We start from the raw sequence: 22,840 nt of genomic DNA, 5'->3' as shown, positions 1-22,840 counted from the left end.
CCAAAAGAAAGCTTGAAGCTTGTAATGCATTTATTTAATGCCCTGCTCTGTCCACCCATGGTTCTCAAAGTCTACTCTGGCCCAGAATCCCAGAGGAGGCTCCCAAATGGCCAGCCAGTGACTAGATTCTCTCTGACATAGTGATTTTCAACCAGTGTGCCATTGGTATGCCATGAGAGGGTCTTAGGTATGCCAGGAAAATTTTAAAGATGGTTGATTAAATTATTTTGAAAGAAGTTCAAAGCACAGTAAGTATATTCTTTATTTCAGTCTTTTTTTCTTTTGATCAGCATAATTTAAGTACGCTACAGAAGTTCAACTATAGGTTCAAGTGTTCCGTGAGATTAAAAAAAGGATGAAAAACACTGCTCTAAAGGCTTTGAACTAAGACACAGAAATATGTGGTCCAAGGGCAACGAGCACTGAAGCTGCAAAGTCATCACCACCTGTCCGGGTAGACAGCCTAATTATGTGGACAACTGCTGCCACAGCTGGGAGGCTTTCAAAGCCGTCTATCATGATGGGTCGAAAGGACCAGGTGTTTCTCAGGAGCACCCAGGCCTGTCTCAGATTTCTAAGATTATCCAAGATAAAAACAATTGGCACTAATTTGATAAGGGATCGATGGCCCCACTCTCTAATGGCACTGCCTACCTACCAAGGGAGACCAAGAATTGTTGTCATCAGTACTTCTGCTTTTAATGAAACCTATTATATTCTTCAGTGATTGTTTTCAATGCCTCCGCATTGGATAGGAAGGTCAATAGCAAGGAGTGACAAGAGGGGAAGAAAAGGGGACCACACAGAAGATCAGCTGTCCTAGGCCAGGCTCGGCTCCCGTCACTAACTCACTTTTCTCCCCCTTGCGATTATGGAGGGGTCTGGGAATTCCCCCTGGAGGACATTTTAAAAATATAGATTCTATTTCAAACTGTATATAAAACCAGCACATTGTACCCCATAATTGCATTAATGTACACAACTATGATTTAATAAAAAAAAAAGAAAAAAAGAAGAAAGAAAGAAAGAAAAATACAGGTTTCAGGACCCCAGACCTATGGACTCAGAAGATGTAAATTTGAGGCCATAAACCTTTTTGTACAAACTTCTCCAAACGATTATGGTGCAGACTTTCCATGCATTTGCCCTGAGAATCCAATGAGTAGGTTAAGTACTAGCTGCCATTTTTGACACTTGCAGGCTGACAAGTACACAGAGAAAGTTAGGGTTTAATGAAAATAAGATGAATGGAATCAATGGCCAGAGTGAGGCCAAAATGAAATCAAGTAGTCCCAGAAAGAACTGGCCAGAATAGTGCCTAAGAGCCTTTCAGGTAATGAGAGGGTCAGCTATGCCTCTGGAACTTACGAGATTCCCTGCAGCCTTACATGAGTTAGATCGTGTGAGTTTCTGTTCCTTCACCTCATTTACCTTTTTTCAAAATAGTGAGCACTTTATCCCTTCACCAAGAGACTTTTATTTTTTTTTTGAGACAGAGTCTCACTATCTCCCCCTTGATAGAGTGCCTTGGCCTCACAGCTCACAGCAACTTCAAACTCTTGGACTTAAGTGATTCTCTTGCCTCAGCCTCCCAGGTAGCTGAGACTAGAGGCGTCCGCCACAATGACCAGCTATTTTTTTGATTGTAGTTATCATTGTTGTTTAGCTGGCCCGGTCCAGGTTGAACCCGCCAGCCTTGGTTTTTGTGGCTGGCACCTTAACCACTGTGCTATGGGTGCCAAGCCACCCCCAAGAGGTCTTTTTTTTGAGACTGAGTCTCATTTTATTGCCCTCAGTAGAGTACCGTGGCATCACAGCTCACAGCAACCTCCAACTCCTGGGCTTAGGCATATCTCCTGCCTCAGCCGCCCGAGTGGCTGGGACTAGAGGCACCTGCCACAACACCCGGCTATTTTTTTTTTTTTTTGCAGTTTGGCTGGGGCCGGGTTCAAACTTGCCAGCCTCAGTATGTGAGGCCAGCGCTCTACCCACTGAGCCACAGGTGCTACCCCTCCAGAGGTCTTTAATGAAATAAAATACAAAAAAAGAAAAAGAAAAACCCCAACTCCAAAGGGAAGGAGCTATAATACAGGTCTTTTCCACAGACCAGTGATGGGCAACTTCTTCCTCCTAAAGCAGAATGATCAAAATGATCAAAATGGAAATGCAGAGAAGTGTCAGTACACAAGAAAGATGACACCTTCACCATTCAGCCCCTTTCTAAAGTGCAGAAAGCTCAAAATATGTGCTTTGAAAGGGTGACTAACTAGCAACACAAGTAGGAAAATGAAGAGGAAGAAAAGAAAAGGGGGAATTTCCCCAAACTTGTCATCTCTCTTAGAATACTTGCCAGACTTGGGTAAGCACACATTCCACCCTGAGTTGGCTGCAGACACACGCATTCAGCTCATCCTCTGTCTCCTAGTATTCTTACTTTAGTACAAGCTATTCTGGGTTAGGTGGAGAGACAGGTACTCAACCAGGATCACTGTACATCGGGACCATACAAATGTGCATAAGTTTAAAAACAGAGTGCCTCCCGGAAAAAGGCAGCCCCGTGAGTGGAGCTTTGGGCTGAATTTTAAGCTCTACTCCCTCTCCTCAACCAAGCACCCTCACGCAATGCAGAATCCACAGAATCTTACATATCAGACTGGGCAGCTGGGCGAAATACCAAACCATGCTTAAAGAACAGAAACACATACGGTGGACGGGTATTTGTTGCTTGCTCTTTCCCTAATTTTTTAGGCATCTTTCCCTAATTTTCAGCTAATAGCATCTGTTTCCTGGGGAAAACTGTTATTTCTCTATTTTCTCAGATTCCAGTAGGTCTGTCAATCTCAGCATCCTATCCTTCCAGACCACAGTAAGGACAAGTGGCTCAAAAAGGACCTGAGTCCTTTCCTGGAATGTATTTGTCACTCACCACTTCCTAAGTACCTGCTGGATACTGGGGCTACAGTGATGAACAAAATAGGAACAGTTCCTGTTCTAATGGATTTCGCCTTGCAGTGGGAAGGAAAAACAATAATCAGGTGGGCAAATAAATATATGAGATAATTTGTGGTCAAGGCTATGAAGGTAACAGTTGATTTAGCCAAGAATGAATGACTTCCAGGGCTACTCTGAATGAAGATTCTGAAGCTGTGACATGGAGACCTTCCTTCCTCCTCAGGACAAAGTTCCCTCTACCTCCATCACTACTGCTTGGAGGAAAGGCCATTTACATTAGAGGAGGATCTGCAGAGAGAGAGAATCAGAGCTAGGAGATGGTGGGAGGGTCTTAACACTTGATTAGAACCTCAGTGCCATACGTTTAAGGGCCACTCCTGCTCCCCCCAAGTACAGTCAATAATTGGCTTCATTGCTTAAGCTTCTCTTGAGTGGTGTTTGTCCAAACAGCTGTTTTTTTCCTTCTATTTTTAATAATGGAGTTTGGAAGTACTAGGAATTATCTTGCTCCAAGTGCACTCCACCGAGCACGTCCCACCATCTTACATTGAGGAGAATATGGAGGGGGGTTATTCTTCATTATACTCAGCTCATCAGCTTTGTATAGTATCTGCTTTGCTTATTGACAAGGTCTATTACTTCCTTAAAGACTCCTTAAACTTTCTTCCCTTAACTAAAGAAATCACTTAGAAACTCTTCCTGTTAAATAATGGATTATAATCAAAATTGCCTTGTAGTCCATTTAAAATGGGCAATGTTCATAGATACCACTAAATAAAAATCAGATGCTTGATATTTTTTTGTTTGTTTTTGTTTTTATTTTGAGACAGTCTCACTCTGTTACTCTGGGTAGAGTGCTGTGGCATCATAGCTCACAGCAACCTCAAATTCTTGGGCTCAAACAATCCTTCTGCCTCAGCCTCCCAAGTAGCTCAGACTACAGGTGCCTGCCACAACGTCTGCCTAGTTTTTTCTATTTTTAGTAGAGATGGGGCCTCGCTTTTGCTCAGGCTGGTCTCAAACTCATGAGCTCAAACAATACACCCGCCTCAGCCTCCCAGAGCTCTAGGATTACAGGAGTGAGCCACTGCGCCCTGCCTTTGTTAGTTTTTAATATTAGTTCTATTGTGAAACCCAAGCAGCACAGCCAGCTTAAAATATCAAGGAGGTGTTTTGGTAAGGAGGTGGCTAATGAATGCACAGTGAATCAGTGGTTTGAGAAGTTCTGTTCAGGGTGATTTTAATCTTAAAAATGAGCCACATGGGTGGTGCCTGTGGCTCAGTGAGTAGGGCACTAGCCCCAGGTAGTGAGGGTGGCGAACCCGGCCCTGGCCAAACTGCAACAAAAAATAGTCAGGCGTTGTGGCAGGCACCTATAGTCCCAACTACTTGGGAGGCTGAGGCAAGAGAATCGCCTAGGCCCAAGAGCTGGAGGTTGCTGTGAGCTGTGATGTCACAGCACTCTACTGAGCGTGACACAGTGAGACTCTGTCTCTACAAAAAAAAGAGAGAGAGCCACATGGTGGATAAGGATGAGCTGAAAGCTGTAGTGGAAGTGAATCCATCTCAAGCTATTCATCAATTAGCAACAAGGTTTCACATTACTATTCCAACAACATTGGATGATTTGAAATAAACTGGCAAAGTAAAGAAGCTGGATAGATGGGCTCCATGTTAATTAATTAAACAAGTGTCACAAGAGAAATTATCCGGAAGCTTGCCTTTTTTTGCTGTCAAGACATAAAGGGGAACCTTTCCTACACTATATTATTACATGTGATGCAAAATGGATTCTTTTTGACAATTTCAAGTGTTCAGCACAATGGATAGAAAAGATGTAGTGCTGGAACACACTCCGAAACTAAATATTCATCAGAAAAAGCAAATGTTTGGCAGTCCAGTGCTGGTACCATGCATTATAGCTTCATGAAACGTGGTCAGCTGATCACAGCAGATGTTACTGCAACCAATGGGATGAAATGATGAGGATGCTTGTGATGAAGCAACTGACGTTGGTCAACAGAGACAGGCCACTCTTCTTGCAAGGCAACACACTACTGCACACACAACACTGCCCAAACTACAGAAGCTGGACTTGGAAATTCTCTGCTACCCACTGTATTCACCAGACCTTGCACCAACTGACTACCACTTCTAGGCATTGGACCACTTCTTGAAAGGCAAGAAGGCCCACCTAAGCCCACCTTGGCCTCCCAGATTGCTAGGATTATAGGCATGAGCCACCATACCAACCCCAAAACAATGTTCCTAGTAACACTGTTCATACTAGAACAAAAATGAATTTTTTCCTTAAGAAAGGATAAACTGTGGCACGTTTGTACGATGGCATAAAGAAGAAGGGCATGATAAACACCAATTTCAAGAGCTTATATTTGGTGAACTGGCATAAAAATACACAGGGGATTCAAAATATGGGTTCTATTTTTTAACTTGATGGTGGGTAGTTAAATGTTTATTGTTCTTTAAATTGTGCATATACATTATAGGAGTACATCAGTATGAATATTATTAAATATTATTAAAATATATATATATATTTTTTTTTTTTGCAGTTTTTTTTTAGACCAGGGCTGGGTTTGAATTGTGCATATACATTATAGGAGTACATCAGTATGAATATTATTAAATATTAATAAAATATATATATATATTTTTTTTTTTTGCAGTTTTTTTTTAGACCAGGGCTGGGTTTGAACTCACCACCTCCAGCATATGGGGCCAGTGCTCTACTCCTTTGAGCCACAGGCACCACCCATTATGCATGATATTTTGACAGATTTAATTATTACTCCCAATTATTGCTCTCCTCCTATTAGAGTATTATCGTTGCTACTTACTTTCATGGTATTTGCAAGGACTATGAAAGAATTACACTTCCTTATCTCCACTGGCCTCAGGTTTGGTCATGTGACTCACTTTAGGCAATAGAATAAGGGCAGCAGTGAAATCTGCAAGCAGAAACAATTCAGCTATGTCTTCTTTTTCCCTCTGTCATAAGAATGGCACATCCAAGGCAGTTGCTGCTTGAAGAGACTGGGTCCCAGGACAGAGACACGTGGAGAGCTGCAGCTACCACACCAACCTACAGTCAGCCACAGGCAATACACACCAGACGGAAGAAATGAAGTGTGGTCACTGAAAACCACTGAGAGCTTGGAATTGTTAATTACCAAAGCATATCCCAACATATTTTAAAAAGGAATCTGACCCACAGATTCCTATCTACTTTAGTTGAGAATCTCCCTGATTACTGAACACTACAAGGTCTCCGTCTATGGTCAAAGAGATTTTAAACAGTTCTTTCAAAACAGTTAAATCTCAAAAAGCAATACAATTTTCTCCCCAAATTTCACCAAATTAAAAGCTCTCTTTCCCTTTAAAAAAAAAAAAAAGTCCATATTTTAACACTAAAAATGCAGAAGGAACAAAATCTCAGAAAGGGAGTCCTTGTCATTGAACACATTTAGATCTATGGAAAGACTCATTCCATGTCCCCTGTGAAAGCTCTGTCATGGTTAACCACCAGTCTACAGAGTCATGTCAAAGAACCACTGACTTAGCAGAAAAATAAACTGATCCGAGATATTCTACTTTACTCCCCACTCCACAAAAAAAAAAAAAAAAAGAAAAAAAGAAAAAGAAAGAAAGAAAGAAAGAAAACATTAATGCTAAAATTGCTTATTGAATTGCTTTTTTAAAGTTAAGAAAAGGTGATCAGGCATGATGGCTCAAGCCTGTAATCCCAACACTGTGAGAGGCTGAGGTGGGTGGCTTGCTTGAGCTCAGGAGTTCAAGACCAGCCTGAGCCAGGGCGAGACCCTGTCTCCAAAAGTAGTGGAGTATTGTGGCAAGGCACCTACAGTCCCAGCTACTCTGGAGGCTGAGGCAAGAGAATCGCTTGAGCCCAAGAGTTTGAGGTTGCTGTGAGCTGTGATGCCAAAGCACTCTACTGAGAGTGACATAATAACTCTTGTCTCAGAAAAAAAAAAAGTCAAGAAAAGGAAGTATATCATATGTGTGTGGATTTACCAAACCAGAATTTTGGAGAAAATCTGTCCATTGTTGTACTAAGAGAGACATTCTATGCCATTGCAAGGTTAAATAATAATGCTTAGAAAACCAGCAGAGCTGTGAGTTAGGAGGTGTAAGTCATGCCTGATTACTAAGAAAGGTATTCAATGGGGGTGGGGTTAATATTTTGTCTTCTTCCCAGTAATTATCTCAGTTACTCAAAAGTCTCAAAACTTGTTGAGCAGGTGGGTATTTTATATTTGTATAAATACACTAAAACCCACAAATCTCCCTCCCTCCCTCTCATAGACACACACAAAGTAACCTAGCAGCCAAGTCAAGCACTGCACTTGGCGTAGTAGACTTTTAGATATCAGTTTCATTGACTAAACTCTTTAGCTTCTCCATTTCTTATCAAAAATTCCCTTCCCTGAAGAATTTACTGTCAGTTTGCCTTTCTCAGCACATATTCCAAATGGTCTTCGATAATCACCCCTTTAGTTTTCTAATGTTCATTCTAAGGCATTATTACACTCTATTTCTTTTGCCACTCAGCAACATTCTGCTCCTTTCATTTCCTCTTTAGGTAAGCGTCTTCTGTGTTTCTGTTTGCTATTAAAATGTACATAGTTACAAAACAGGATGTATTATGTGGTCAGTTAATCAGCTTTCAAAGACGTCACACCAAATGAAACCAACCTCAGCTGTTATCGTATAAATTATTTCCTTATTTTATACAAAGTTTGTAAATTCCTTTGAATACTCAGTAAGTACCAAATATACTTAATAGTTTAATTGTATGGTAGGTTCCTAAAAATAAGAATTTATGCCTAGTTTGCTTATTGCAGTATTCAAACAGCAGGATGGCTTTATGGTGGCTCAGTTTTCTTCAACCACTTTCATCTAAAGATCTAAACCTGTGGCCGGTGCGGTAGCTCACGCCTGTAATCCTAGCACTGTGGGAGGGCGAGGCAAGTGAATCCTTTGAGCACAAGAGTTAGAGACCAGCCTGAGCAAGAGAAAGACCCTCCCTCCTAGTCTCTACTAAAAACAGAAAAATTAGTCAGGCACTGTTGTGGCAGGCACCTGTAAATCCCAGCTATTCAGGAGGCTAAGCCAAGAAGATCACTTGAGCCCAAGAGTTATAGGTTGCTGTGAGCTATGACTTTGTCTCCAAAAATAAAGAAGGGAAGGGAAGGGGAGGGGAGGGGAGGGAAGGGATCTAAACCTGTGTAAACTTAAGTCCTCACCCTCAAAGAGGTGTCCAACCTTTTTTCTTCTGTGCCACACACTGGAAGAAGAATTGTTATCTTGGGCCACACATTAAATATACAAACACTAATGAAAGCTGATAAGCAAAAAAAAGGCCCAGTGCATAATTTTCGTGATATCCACCACCACAGATAAATAGAACGTCCTCCCATAATCCACATGAAGTCACCCTTGGTTGAGTGTCCTTGTGTCATACCTCACAGCAACCTCTGGGTTCAAGTGATTCTCTCGCCTCAGCCTCACAAGTAGCTGGGACGACAGGAGTCCGCCACAACACCCAGCTGTTTTGTTTTGTTTTTTTACACACAGGGTCTCACTCTGCCTCAGGCTGGTCTCGAACTCCTCAGCTCAACCAATCTGCCCACCTCAGCCTCCCAGAGTGCTAGAATTATAGGCATGAGCCACTGCGTTTGGCGTAGTAGACTTTTAGTTATCAGTTTCATCAACTTAACTCTTTAGCTTCTCCATTTCTTGTCAAAAACTCCCTTTCCTGAAGAACTTACTGTCAGCTTACCTTGGTATCTCAGCTCATATTCCAATGGTCTTCGACAATCACCCCTTTAGTTTTCTAATGTTCACCCTAACGCCACTTTCTGCCTTTCTCTCCTTACCAAGTCATCCTCCCACAGTAACTCCTCTGAACCCATGGGGACACTGTGGGACCCCAGACTTGACTATGGAATTACAGCAAAGGACTCTCTTCTCCATTGGACCTTGCCATACAGCTATTACTAAAATCATTTCTCAGCTCAGCACCTGTAGCTAAGCGGCTAGGATTCCAGCCACATACACCACAGCTGGCAGGTTCAAATCCAGCCCAGGCCTGCCAAACAACAGTAACAACTACAACCAAAAAATAGCTGGGCGTTGTGGCAGGTGCCTGTAGTCTCAGCTACTTGGGAGGCTGAGGCAAGAGAATCGCTTAAGCCCAAGAGTTTGAGGCTGCTGTGAGCTGTGAACTCTTTTATGCCTAAAAGACAGCCATACATTTGTAAAGAGTTTAAGCCTAAAGAAATAATAGTGGAGGGCTAATTAATCTTCAATGTATCTCAAATAATTTTCCAAAGGAAGCCAAACTCAGAGCAACTGATTTTGTCCGCAGAATCACAACCCCAGATCCTCTCTCCCCCAGATATAACAGAGAATTTTCTTTAAGAATTCTTATTTGGAAAAAGGATACATCAAAAGTCAGCCAACAAATCAACTAAAATGTAACCCACATTTAGACCAGCTCTGCTTACTGAGAAAATATTGACAGAATAAATATGGTATGTGTCCAAAGAATTAAGTTGCATAGAGTATGTTTTATTCTACCAAGTCCTATCAGTTAGATTATATCTAGCTCCTATCAAACCAACCAACTGAAACGTGAAAAAATAATTTGATTTTTTACCTAAGAAGTTTAATTAAATTGAAAGCAATACAGACATAAAGAGTTTTTATAATACACGAAGCAAACAATTACCAAATACTAATGCTGCTTTTTGAAACAAGCCAATCAACAGATGGATAGCAAAGAAGTTACACTAAAGAACTCTTTCAAAATTGAGGCTGTTTTTTGGGGGGTGGGGGGAACAGTCTCACTATGTCGCCCTTGATACAGTGCCATCGTGTCACAGCTCACGGCAACCTCAAACTCTTGGGCTTAAGTGATTCTCTCACCTCAGCCTCCCAAGTAGCTGGGACTACAGGCGCCCACCACAACGCTATTTTTTGGTTGTAGTTGTCGTTGTTTAGCAGGCCTGGGCCAGGCTCGAACCCGCCAGCCTCAGTGTATATGGCCCGTGCCTTTCCCACTGAGCTACCGGCAAGGAGCCCAAGTTCAGACTGCTTTTAAACAAACAAAAAAGAGATACATTTCCCCTATTCTATCTTAAACGCTTCCTACGTGTAACTTATTTTTTCAAACATTTAATGACTCTCTTACAACTGACATGTAACATCAATTTTCTGCCAACTAGTTCAGAGTCCATTATCTCCACATCACTCAGCACCTCCTCCCTTGTGTGAAAGTCTGTTTAGAAATTATATCTACAGAAGATCTTGCTTCTGAAAATTGATATTTTTGCTTTTCTCCAATAAAGATTGAACCAGTCTTTTTTTTTTTTTTTTTACTTTAGCAGCAAGGAAATTTATGGCTACGTCTGAAACTCAAATTTATTCATCAACTTATAGCTTACATTTGAAACTCAACGTATTCATCTATAATAATAATCTACTCCTAGTTTTATTTTTGCCAGTAATTTGTACTCGTATTTGTTTTTTTGGTTTTTTTTTGAGACACAGTCTCACTTTGTCGCCCTCAGTAGAGTGCTGTGGTGTCATAGCTCACAGCAACCTCAAACTCTTGGGCTTAAGAGATTCTTTTGCCTCAGCCTCCCAAGTAGCTGAGACTACAGGCACCTGCCGCAACAACCAGCTATTTTGTTGTTGTTGTTGTTGTAGGTGTCATTGTTGTGTAGCAAGCCCCAGGCCGGGTTTGAACCCTCCTGCCTCAGTGTATGTGGATGGGCACTGAACCATGTATTTTAAATTTTTAAAAGTCCTATTTCTTGTAGATGGTTTTTATAAGCTAACTCAATACCTTTTTGTAACAAGATAAAGTATGAATAAAACATAAAACATTTCCTGACCTGTTTTCTGACACTGATAAATCCAAAATAGCTACATTTAGAAACTAAATAACCACAATTCACTAGTATATCAAATGAGTAGAAACTGTTCTTTAACGAAGTCATGCCATTGTACACTTTAATAACTTTACCCTTCGTACATTCTTATACTCTTGGAGTTCAATTTTTTACATACAAATCCACTTCTGGAACCAAATCAGAACATACATTTGACTTTGTATAATTAAACTGAAAATTAAAAGCTTCCAGGATGATAGGAGTTGGTGCACTTGACCTGACTTAGGAAAGAGCAGTTTGAGGAAGGTAGAAGATCTGTGGTCTTTGCTCATGTTAAGGTACCAAAAAGATGCGAATGGGTCAAAATTTTAGGAAAAATAAATAAATAAAAACCTTTTAGGAGATGAGAAGGCAAAACGTCAACATTTAAAAGAAAAACAGAACTTCCTTTTTAAGAAAAGTGAAAGGAAAAAATTATCTGATACATGTAAGGTTATCATTTTTACTCTATATTTTTAGACCTATATTTTTTATTCTATATTTCTAGAATATTTATTCTAGATTTTTAGAACGCCCCCTAATTTTCATGGCCATCACATTTCAAATATTTTCTCTCTTTCCCCATTCCCAGAGTGAAGCAACAGCTACAGGCTGGCTGCACCTAAAGTACATTACCTTCCTTTAAATGATGAAATGGGGCGCACAGGACAGCTCCCGTGCCATGGTCTTCCTCAGGCAGTGGCCTAACATCACCTTCACAACAGGCACCTTCCCAATGGCACGTGCAGGGGGAGGAACCCAGATCTCTACCCTCCGCAAACTGCTCTTTCCCAAAGTCAGGTCAAGTACAGCAACTCACTAGCAGAGACTGTATGCAGATTAGCAAATTACAGGTACACAGTGTTCATGTTACCCAACCATCCTGGCATCAGATTGAAACCCTGACCTGACTTGTTTAGTATCTTCACTCCCTGCAATCAAGTCTCTCTTTGGTTAAGGCTGAGCACTATTTTATTCAAATATCGGGGGGGGGGGTCCCAGAATATTACAGGGGTACACACATTTTGGTGATATAATTTGCTTCTGTACATTTTGAGTCAAAAGGCTGTAAGTGTGCCCTTCACTCAGAATGTGTGTGGGCTCTAAGCCCAACCCAAAATTCAAGCCAAAGACCAACACAGCTGCCACAGAGCAATCTTTGCTCATGAAAAAGTCCAGTCATTTCAAAGAGTATTTCTAGTATCTGCTGGCATAGAGTTCTCTTTTATTCTTTTTCTTCTTTTCACGTAAGCAAAATATATTCGATATTAAAAAAAGAAAGAAAGAAAAAGAGAAAAGCCAAGGACAAAAACTATTTATCCAGGTGGCACCCATAGCTCAGTGGATAGAGTGCCAGTCACATCCATGAGGCTGGCAGGTTCAAACCCAGCCTGGGCCTGTGAAACAACAATGACAACTACAACAAAAAAATAGTCAAGCTTTGTGGCAGGCACCTGTAGTCCCAGCTACCTGGGAGGCTGAGGCAAGAGAATCACTTAAGCCCAAGAGTTGGAGGTTGCTGCGAGCTGTGACGCCACAGCACTCTACTGAGGGCGACAAACTGAGACTCTGTCTCCAAAAAAAAAAACACTATTTATCCTAGAAATCTGCCATCCAGAATTAATCCTTGATAACATATTAGTGTATACAATAATTTTGCTCTATTTTTCCAAATATATATTTAAAATCAAAATAGGCTGATATTGTCCATCCTGTTTTGCATTCTGTTTTCTGTATTTCATAAGATATCAATACAATTTTTCTAGTAAATTTTATTCTAAAGTTATTTTTGGCTATTTTCAGTGTCCTCTATGTCTAAAACTCTCAGGAGATCTAAAATTTCTCCTGTTTCCTTTCCTCCTTCTCCCTCTCCACACATTCTCTGACAAGAACAGCACAACTAAAAGGCAACAGCCCTTAATTAATACAATGTAAACACTTTCAGAGAACTCACAATTGTGCTGTGTTCCATTTTCACAGCAATCATTTCATTTATATTGTAATTTGTTATATCATGAAAAAGTCACTACATCTGCCCATCAAGACCAAAGGCAGAGCCAGATTACTGCCAAGTCTATGGTGTGTCTCTCCTACGACCCATCGCATGAAAGTAACATCAAAATGAAAATAACACCAAACAAAGTAAGTATAAAAACCACTAAAAGGTATGATTTTTCCTCCCAGGAATACTACTTCATTGTTTTTTAAAAATGATAAAATACTAAATTATTTAAACTTTTTTTTCTGTTGATGCTCCTGGCTTATGCTTAAATAAATGCTTAGACAGCCTGTTAAGCACTATTCCCAGGGATTTTGTTCTAAGAAGCAACATTAAGAGATTGAATTCAGGTTCTAAAATCAAAATCAAAATTTCCATACTTGAGTTTACAGATTTTAGTGAGGCATATTTTTAAAAGGAGAATATTGGCCGCGCATGGTGGCTCACACCTGTAACCCTAGCATTCTGGAAGACTGAGGTGGGCAGATCGCTTGGGCTCAGGAGTTCAAGACCAGCTTAAGCAAGAGCAAGATCCTGTCTCTACTAAAATTAGAAAAATTAGCCAGGCGGTGTGGCAGGCACCCACCTGTAGTCCCAGGTACTTGGGAGGCTGAGGTAAGAAGATTGCTCAAACCCAAGAGTTTGAGGTTGCTGTGAGCTATGATGCCACAGCTCTCTGCACAGGGTGACAGAGTGAGACTCTGTCTCAAAAAATAAAAATAAATAATAAATAAATAAATAAACAAATGGAGAATATTAACTACCTATTCAAAGTTGTATTATTTATATGAATCTTTGTTGCAAATACTTTATGCTATGTTTGAAATTATACAAAGTTTATTTACTGAGATATCTGCTATGCTTTCATTAGGTCAATAAGCCAATGATATCACTTACATTAAATGATTTTATGGAGGAATTTCAAGTGTCTTATTTGTCAAGTCTTCACATTTCAATTAAGAGAGACAATTTGCTTCCAAAAAAATTTAATGTTGAGAAGTGTCAACACACTAATGACAGCGTTAGTAATTAAGAGCCCAGGCTCCAGAATCAAACAGGCTTACACTTGACTAGCTGTGGGATCTACACCTCTATTCCTCAGTTTCTTCATGAAAAACATATTTTCTTACTGAGTTATAATGAGGATTATACAACATAACATATATAAAGTACTTAGAACAGTGTATTTAGCCTTCAATAAATATTAGTTTATATTATCATTATTCATTGCTATTATTACATATTTTCATAAAAGGTTCAAAGCCATAGCACAGTGGTTACGGCGCCAGCCACATATACCAAGGCTGGCAGGTTTGAACTAGGCCCAGGCCAGCTAAAACAACAATGACAACTGCAACAAAAAATAGCCAGGTATTGTGGCGGGTGCCTATAGTCCCAACTACTTGGGAGGCTGAGGCAAGAGAATCACTTAAGCCCAAAGGAATCACTTTTGCTGTGAGCTGTGATGCCACAGCACTCTACTGAGGGTGACATAGTGAGACTCTGTCTCAAAAAAAAAAAAAAGGCTCAAAACCTAACTTCCCACACCTTTCTCCTCTCACCAGTAAATATACTCTCATGAGATCACAAAAATATACATTGGTATATTGAATTCTTCCCTTATAATTTTCATACAAAGTGTTTTATTCCAGTTTTCTATCAAAAATCAAATGAAGTTTACTATTTAACCCTTCATATAACTTACCTATCCTATTTTTCATTTAATTGACAGCATGTTATGAGATATTGTTTACATACAGCATTTACCAGTATAAATATGCACTAAACATTATATAGATATATTAAACAGTATCAGGAAATCACAGGCTTTCAAAGAAAAAAAAGACAATGAAAGTTGGAATTGGCTCGGCGCCTATAGCTCAACCGGCTAAGGCGCCAGCCACGTACACCTAAGGTGGTGGGTTCGAATCCCCAGCCCGGACCCGCCAAAAACAACAATGACGGCTGCAACCAAAAAATAGCCGGGCGTTGTGGCGGGCGCCTGTGGTCCCAGCTACTTGGGAGGCGGAGGCAGGAGACTCGCTTGAGCCCAGGAGTTGGAAGTTGCTGTGAGCTGTAATGCCACAGCACTCTACCCAGGGGGACAGCTTGAGGCTCTGTCTCAAAAAAAAAAAAAGAAAGTTGGAATTGGAAGTAGTCCTAATATTGTTTTTAAATTTAAATATTATATCTCACATATTCTTAATTTTAAAAAGAAATCTAAATGATATTTTTATAATCTATGAATAAAATAGATTATCTTAAACCATGATATAAACTTTATTCTAGACTGAAGAACTAAGTGTTCTCAACCAGAACTCAGGAAGCATTGGAAAGATGAACTCCACCATGAGTTTGCCTGGGGTCATTTTAAAACCCTACTAATCGAGAAATACTACAGTACAGATATTTTTTACTGTTTTGAGAGAGAATAGAAATTGCTACTATAAAAACTATGGTTTGTTATCTAAAAGATAGAGGAAAGTGGCAGATATAATGAAAATAGCAGCCAGGCTTTGGACCCCAGGGCTTCCTATCAACTTGCTTTCTTTGTCATAGATAAAACAGCCTGCTTTCACTCAGTTCTCGTAGAATACATTTGATAATGATGAAAAAGATTTATTTTCCCACTAAACATTCCAATGACCCTACTAGTTTCCTGCACTGTTTATACTTACATGGTCAGGAATATGAAGAGCTTATCAAAAAAAGCACTCTCAGAATAAAACACACAGCTCCAAAGAATCGAGTCTAATCGACAAGGCTCTAAAATGTTCAAAAATGCAAACCCAAAGGCAAAGAGATCGCTTATTCTACATAACATCGATACTACCCCAAAAGAATAACCTTCACTTAAGTGAATTTATCACATTTAATATTTTTTTTAAACCTAGGAGATGGCGCCACGTTCATACTTTATAGCGTAGGAAACTGAGTCTCAGAGAGGTTAGGTAAAAGGCCCAACATTATAAAGTTAGTGAGATAAAGGCGCAGGACTTGAATTCACAACTTTCTGCCTACACAAGTAATGATAAGGAAGCTGCTGTAAGTGATCCTTCTACTCCAGTGCAAATGGCCCTGGGCACTAGGACTATAGGACCAAGGTCTCTCCAGTGCTCCTTCCCAGCTCCTTCATGCCCAACACTAGAACACAGGACACTGGATTCAAGTTATTTTTGAACACAGTTGATTGCTTAAGAATGAAAATCGATTCTTTACACGTCTCACCTCAGATTCACATGGGAACGCTCTCTGTGCTATCTTCTATGACTCAATTAATAAATGAACAACATTTTCTGAAGACTTTGAAATATAACTATACCATAAGTTACCTTGTTTATAAGTGCCGTGTAAAACAGTATAGAAGAGATCACTTTAGTACCTGCTCCCAGAATGTTCTTACATTACAATACATTATTACACTTAATTTACATGAAATCACCTTTACTAGTCTATGAGTTTTGATAACAAAATTCTGTACTTCTTCTCAGCCGTAGATAAAATATAAGTGTTCACCAAACACTTGGGGAAAAGAGAAATGAACAAAATGATGGTAACTTGAACCTTAAGGAACAGATTAAGATTTAGAGAAATGGGGGGAGGGAAGAAGGGTAAGTACATTGCAACAAGGTGAATGGTAACCAGGCAGAACACTGATGGTGAAAGGGATAGGTCCGAGCAGAAAGAAGATTCATGTGACCAAGCAGCGAAATGGGGAAGATCTGGTTCCAGACTAGGGGGGTTAGGACTTTGTTTTCTGAATTAGGACAGTTGTTTTTAAACCTTTAGTTTAAATTCAAAAGAAAACTTCATTTAAATTAAACCCTAGGTGAAATCTCAATATTTAAAATAGTTTTGTCAAAGCAAAGCAGCACCGGAGGAAGCAAGTACAGACCTGGTTTCTACTTACTCAGTCCCCAGCTTACCCAGCTTGAGAAGACCCTAAAGCCCCTTCCCACAGACTGAAAACCACTGAGCTAGAAAACGATTTCAGAGGACAGATACCTCTGAGTTGCTCCGAGCATTTACCTGTGGGAGCTGGGTTTGCCTAGAGTAGGGGGTCCGTGTAAACAAGGATGTGAAATGCCATGTTCACTTTTTTAATCAGGCACTTTCTTATGCTATTTGAACTTTGTTTATTGAGCACTTTTTGTTTTTCAATTTAAAAAATAATAAGTAGGGGGCGCCAGGCACAGTGGTTCATGCCTATAATTCTAGCACTCTGGTAGGCCAAGGCAGGTGAATTGCTTGAGCTCAGGAGTTAGAGAACAGCCTGAGCTAAAAAGTAGCCAGGGCTTGTGGCAAGCGCCTATGGTCCCAGCTACTGGGCAGGCTTGAGCTCAGGAGTGTGAAGTTGCTGTGAGCTATGACCCCACCGCACTTGACCCAGGGCAACAAAGTAAGACTCTGCCTCAAAAAAAAAATAAATAAATAAATAAATAAATAGAAGGAAACCATTGCTCTAAGAAAAGTATTTTTAGTGGTTAAGCTTCAAGTGGACTGCCATATTTTAATAAATAATTTCCCTCTGGCAGGACACTGTATGGCTAAAATTACATTACAATAAAAACGAACATCTTTGTGAATAATTATTTCCTATATTTAGAATTATTTCCCTTTTTTTTCTTTTGAGACGGTCTCACTTTGTTGTCTTGCATTGAGTGCCATGGCATCATAGCTCATAGTAACTCAAACTCTCAGGCTCAAGTGATTCTCTTGCCTCAGCCTCCCAAGTAGCTGTGTCTACAGGCGCCCCCTCCACAATGCTCAACTAATTTTTCTATTTTTAGTAGAGACAGGGTCTCACTCTTGCTCAGGCTGGTCTCAAACTCCTGAGTTCAGACAATCCATCCAGAGTGCTAGGATTGCAGGTGTGAGCCACCTTGCCCAGCACTAGAATTATTTCCTTATGAGAAATATATATACAAGTTAGTCTCAATTTAGTCATCCTATATTAGCAAAATTTAATTCTAGCATTCTAGCTTAAAATATTTAAAATCTAACTAACAAAGATAATTAGCCAAATTTGCACATCTCAAAAATATACTAAGATAAGTTTAAATCAAAACTGAAATCTCTCTACCTTTCATGAATTTTTCATAACCTCTCTTGCCACTTATCAGAACCATACACTGAAAGAATTTTTCCTTCACAGCTGGGTTTCACAATTTAATTCTGTGAAGTCATAATACTGTGACAGTAGAATGATTTTGTTTCAACCAACTGACATCACTAAATTCTTATTTGTAAGTTCTTTAGGGTATATGAATGTTTACTTTTTACTTCTTCTAAGAGGAAAATCTATTTTCTGTTGACTCGCCATTAAGCTCATATGATTGATACATTTTAATCTAATTTATTCCTTTTGTCCTCAGCCATTTTTCCCAAACTGCTCTTTGGTGAGTGCTCAGAGTAAGTTTTCTATGTTCAGACAAAATATAAACAATTGCTGGATTGCCTACTCCTGGAATTATGTGTCACTGCCCTGTATTCCTTGGGAGGAGAAACATCAAAACTTTATTGTTCTTTTTACTGTGAGGGGGAAGGTTTTGAGACAGAGTCCCATTATGTCTCCCTCTGTAGAGTGCTGGCATCACAGCTCATAGCAATCTCCAACTCTTAGGTTTAAGTGATTCTCTTGCCTCAGCCTCCCAAGTAGCTGGGACTACAGGCGCCCACCAAAACACCTGGCTATTTTTTGTTGCAGTTGTCATTGTTGTTTTAGCTGGCCCGGGCTGGGTTTGAACTCTCCAACTTCGGTGTATGGAGCTGGCATCATAACCACTATGCTACGGGCACCAAGTCTGTACTACTGTTTCAAGCTAACATGATACTCTTTGCTAAACTGCCTTTTAAACTAAGTGAATGTAGTTCTATCACTAATATGATTTCAACTCTGAAAAAAATATATTTTTTGTCCAAAAGCAAGTATTACTAGACATGGCAAAGTCATTTCTAGTACTATGTAACACTTCCAATATTAAAAATATTTAGACTCTATCAACAAATATTTGCTTAGTCTCTACTGTGAACCACGCACCATCCTAGTTGTCAGAGATTCAGTGTAACAGGACAGAAGCCAGCTCTGTTCTCACAGATCTTGGTGCAAAGGTACATAGGCAAACAAGGAATCTTTACAAAATGGGAGGTTCCTCCCACCGGAAGATTCTTTAGAAGAAATAGATTAGAACTGGGTTTTGGAATACCGGTAATACTGGGCCAAGGAATTTCATGTTTACATTTGAGTTAAGGAAGACCAGGTAGCCAAAGGGATCTTTAGAAAATATGAATCTGATCAGGCCATCTTTAAAACTTTTCAGTGGCTTCCTATTTCCTCAAAGATAAATTCAAATTCTTTAATAAGGTTAACTAAATCCTGCATAAATACTCCCATTTACTCCTACAATCTACTAAGTTATCTATGTGGGGCATACTCTTATTTTCTACTTTATTTCTTTTTTAAAGCACACTGGTCACAACCTACTATCTTGATTGCACAATCTACTAGTAGGTGTCTGTATAAAAAATACAACTTTATGAACTACACTCTCACACTTCTTGGCCTTTCCAAATGTTATTTTGCCTAAAACACTTGCTTATCCTCACTCTCCCCTTTTATTTTATTTTATTATTTTTTTTTTTTTTGAGACAGTCTTACTCTGTTGCCCAGGCTAGAGTTCCAGGGCATCAACCTAGCCCCACAGCAACCTCAAACTCTTGGGCTCAAGAGATCCTCCTGCCTAAGCCTCCAGAGTACCTGGGACTACAGATGCCTGCCACTGCACCAGGCTAATTTTTCTATTTTTAGTTTAGATGAGGTCTTGCTCTTGCTCAAGTTGGTTTGGAACTCCTTAGCTGAAGGGATCCTCCTGCCTTGGCCTCCCAGAGTGCTGTGATTACAGGATTGAGCCCTATTCTATTTATGATCTCAACTCTTAAAACATCATTTGACTAGTCCTCTCAGATTAATTCTCCCTCCTCTGTGGTCCCAGACTACAGTTAACCAATAGTTACTATGCTTTATTGTAACTATTCTTGCACTAATTGTTTCTCTAAGCTGTGAACTCCTACAGCAAGGACCCATTCTTGCTCACCACTGAATCCTCAGGACCTAGCCCAGGGCCTATTACATATAATAATACACTCAGGTGGCACCTGTGGCTCAAAGACTAGGGCGCCGGCCCCATATGCTGAAGGTGGGGTTTCAAAACCAGTCCCGGCCAAGAATAATAATAATAATAATGATAATACACTCATATAATATGATACTCAATAAATATTTGAGGGGGTAAAACAAGGAAATGGACTTGAATAATCTATGTATTTAAGCACATAATAAAATTATTACCCACTTAAAAAGTTTTTAAGGTAGGCTGGGCCCAGTGGCTCACACCTATAATCCTAGTACTCTGGGAGGACAAGGCTAGTAGATTGCCTGAGCATAGGAGTTCCAGACCAGCCTGAGCAAAAGCAAGACCCCATCTCTACTAAAAATAGAAGAGGGCCCCGGTAATCGCAGCTACTCAAGAGCCTGAGGCAAGAGGATCTCCTGAGCCTAAGAGTTTGAGGTTGCTGTGAGCTATGACACCACAGCGCTCTACCAAGGTTGACAGAGACTCTGTCCAGAAATAAATAAATAAATGCATAAAGTTTATAAGATAGGTACTTCCAAGGAAAATACATCATCAGTTCGTTTTTTACAAGTAGTGACTAAGTTCCTAGGCTAGGCTACAACACTATTACCCAAACACACTAAGGACAAGAGGACAGGTGCTTATCTCATTCTCTGCAATGATGATGGAACTCTTGAAAGCACAGGTAGTGAAAATAAGATGGAGTTGGTCAGTCTAGGGCTGACATGACACAGCTGGTCTGCTGGTCCTTTTAGGTCCCAAGTGACTTTTACTTCCCGTCTCCTATTCCTACGGTTTTGTAAATTTAGTTCCCACCCTAAAGATGCCCATCTTGAGTCACTTAGGAGAATTGATTTAGGAAACTGACTTTTGAATTAGAAATGTTCTAATAGGTCGCTGAGTTATGCTGATCATTTAAAATAAGGGTTAATGTGGTCTTTGCTTTCAACCTTTTTTGTATAAAACTGTGGTTCTGGAAATAGAAGAACAGAACAGTCTTGGAGAGGCTACTCTCACTGTTCTCCAGAATCACTGGCCTTCTGGCAAACTTTGGTGGACCTATCCTGGTTTTTGCATACTGGCTGGCAGTGACAGGCAGCCGGATCTTCTTCATTGGGTGATAATCTCATTACTCTAACTAGGAGAAAGCAGGATTAAAGGAACACTTTTCTATCACTAGTTCTTCTTACAGGAAAGTGAGTTATCTAATTGCCTAGATAGGGATAAAGGTCAATGTTCAAGCTCCACCCCACAAGCTCACTGGTACTCTTGGACTTGCAAGCCCTCCAGGAAAGAAAGTTTTCCTTTCCATTTCAACCCTTAGGAGGTAAGCTCCTTAGGTCAGAACTTTCCCTCCAGCAAGAGAGATCTGCATTTCCAGTCTGGTAGGTAAATTAAGAAGGAACAAAGTAAGCACAGATCAAAGCTGAGTTCTCCAATTCAGCTTTCCCATAAATGGAAATCAAACTATTATTTTAATAGTATTTCTGACTTCTTGGATCTGATCTCAATTTGAATAGAATCTGGAGAGAGAAGGGTATAATTAGCACCCTGAAAAGTTTCAACATGAACAAGAGTAATCCCAGTTTGACTTCTGGCTCCTAGAGTGAACAGCCAGCAAGGAAGAGCAAGGAGGGACAAAACAAAGCAGAATCAAGTGAAGGAAGTTTCTTCCACTTTTCCCATTTAGATACTTTTCTTGGGCAAAAAAAGACTAAGTTGAATCTGTCTTTATATCCCACCACCTTTCCTTCCAAATTGTTTCATTCTTGCTTTGCTTTTTTCATCTTCCAGATCCCTCATCCCATCTAAAGTTTTCTGCTTTCAACATCCATGCTTTAAGAAATAGGGCAAATCGTGTCCAAACTTCCAAAATGTCCCATGATCCCACAACACTCACCTCTCCTATCCCTCCTCAAGTCAAAACTCCCATTTCCTTCCTGTAGTTGATCAAGGAGAAAGCAATCTGACGAAATACCTTCACATTAAAATAGAATACCTGGGGCGGCACCTGTGGCTCAGTGAGTAGGGCCCTGGGCCCACATACCAGAGGGTAGTGGGTTCGAACCCAGCCCCAGTCAAACTGCAGTAACAACAACAACAACAAAAAGCCAGGCATTGTGGTGGGCACCTGTAGTCCCAGCTACTTGGGAGGCTGAGGCAAGAGAATCACCTAAGCCCAGGAGTTGGAGGCTGCTGTGAGCTGTGACACCACGGCACTCTACTGAGGGCGATAAAGTGAGACTCTGTCTCTCAAAAGAAAAAAAAATAGAATACCTGACAGTTCTAGCCACTTCCATACACTATGTTTCCATAGTTGTTATTTCTATGTATTTTTTTTATTTTTTTTTTATTTCTATGTATTTTTAAGCTAAATAAATCTAACTACTATAATTCTAGAGATGAGATGAGAGATCCCCATAAGTCTACCATAAAGAGGGCAGGTCAGCTCTAACCATAATCTCCCAAGGATCATATCCACACAGTTGTTCCCAATTTTCACCATCCCCTACTTTCGGTATTTCTCAATAAATGGCACTTAAAACCCCAGAAGCAGACACAGGCAGCTTGGGAAAGCATCAGAAACATCTGTAGTTTCAGGATACTTGTACATCCAAGAGATAAGTTGGTAACAATCAATATTAAGTTGGCTAGTTTATATTTTTGATATGTTTAATAACAATTTTATGAGCTAAAACAAAGTAAAAACACACGTTCATGGCTCAGCGCCTATAGCTCAACCGGCTAAGGCGCCAGCCACGTACACCTAAGGTGGCGGGTTC

At 40.1% G+C, this 22,840-nt stretch overlaps 1 protein-coding gene across 3 annotated transcripts in view; it reads right to left on the bottom strand.

Moving 5' to 3' along the window:
• Positions 1 to 22,840, bottom strand: part of SLC41A2 (solute carrier family 41 member 2) — a 118,435-nt gene that overhangs the window by 92,134 nt on the left and 3,461 nt on the right. The window contains exon 1 of one of the 3 annotated variants that reach the window (XM_003783288.3): positions 11,562 to 11,738. The exons of the other annotated variants lie outside the window; for them this stretch is intronic. The gene's annotated coding sequence lies outside the window, so the exon portion shown is untranslated. Of the gene's footprint in view, positions 1 to 11,561; positions 11,739 to 22,840 lie in introns of those variants that run through there. 3 annotated transcript variants of the gene reach the window in all.

Source organism: Otolemur garnettii, unplaced genomic scaffold (genome assembly GCF_000181295.1).
Source record: "Otolemur garnettii isolate 467f Iridium unplaced genomic scaffold, OtoGar3 scaffold00007, whole genome shotgun sequence".
Taxonomy (NCBI): Eukaryota; Metazoa; Chordata; class Mammalia; order Primates; family Galagidae; genus Otolemur; species Otolemur garnettii.
Note: the sequence above shows the minus strand (reverse complement) of the source record. Positions and strands in the feature narration are given on the sequence as shown.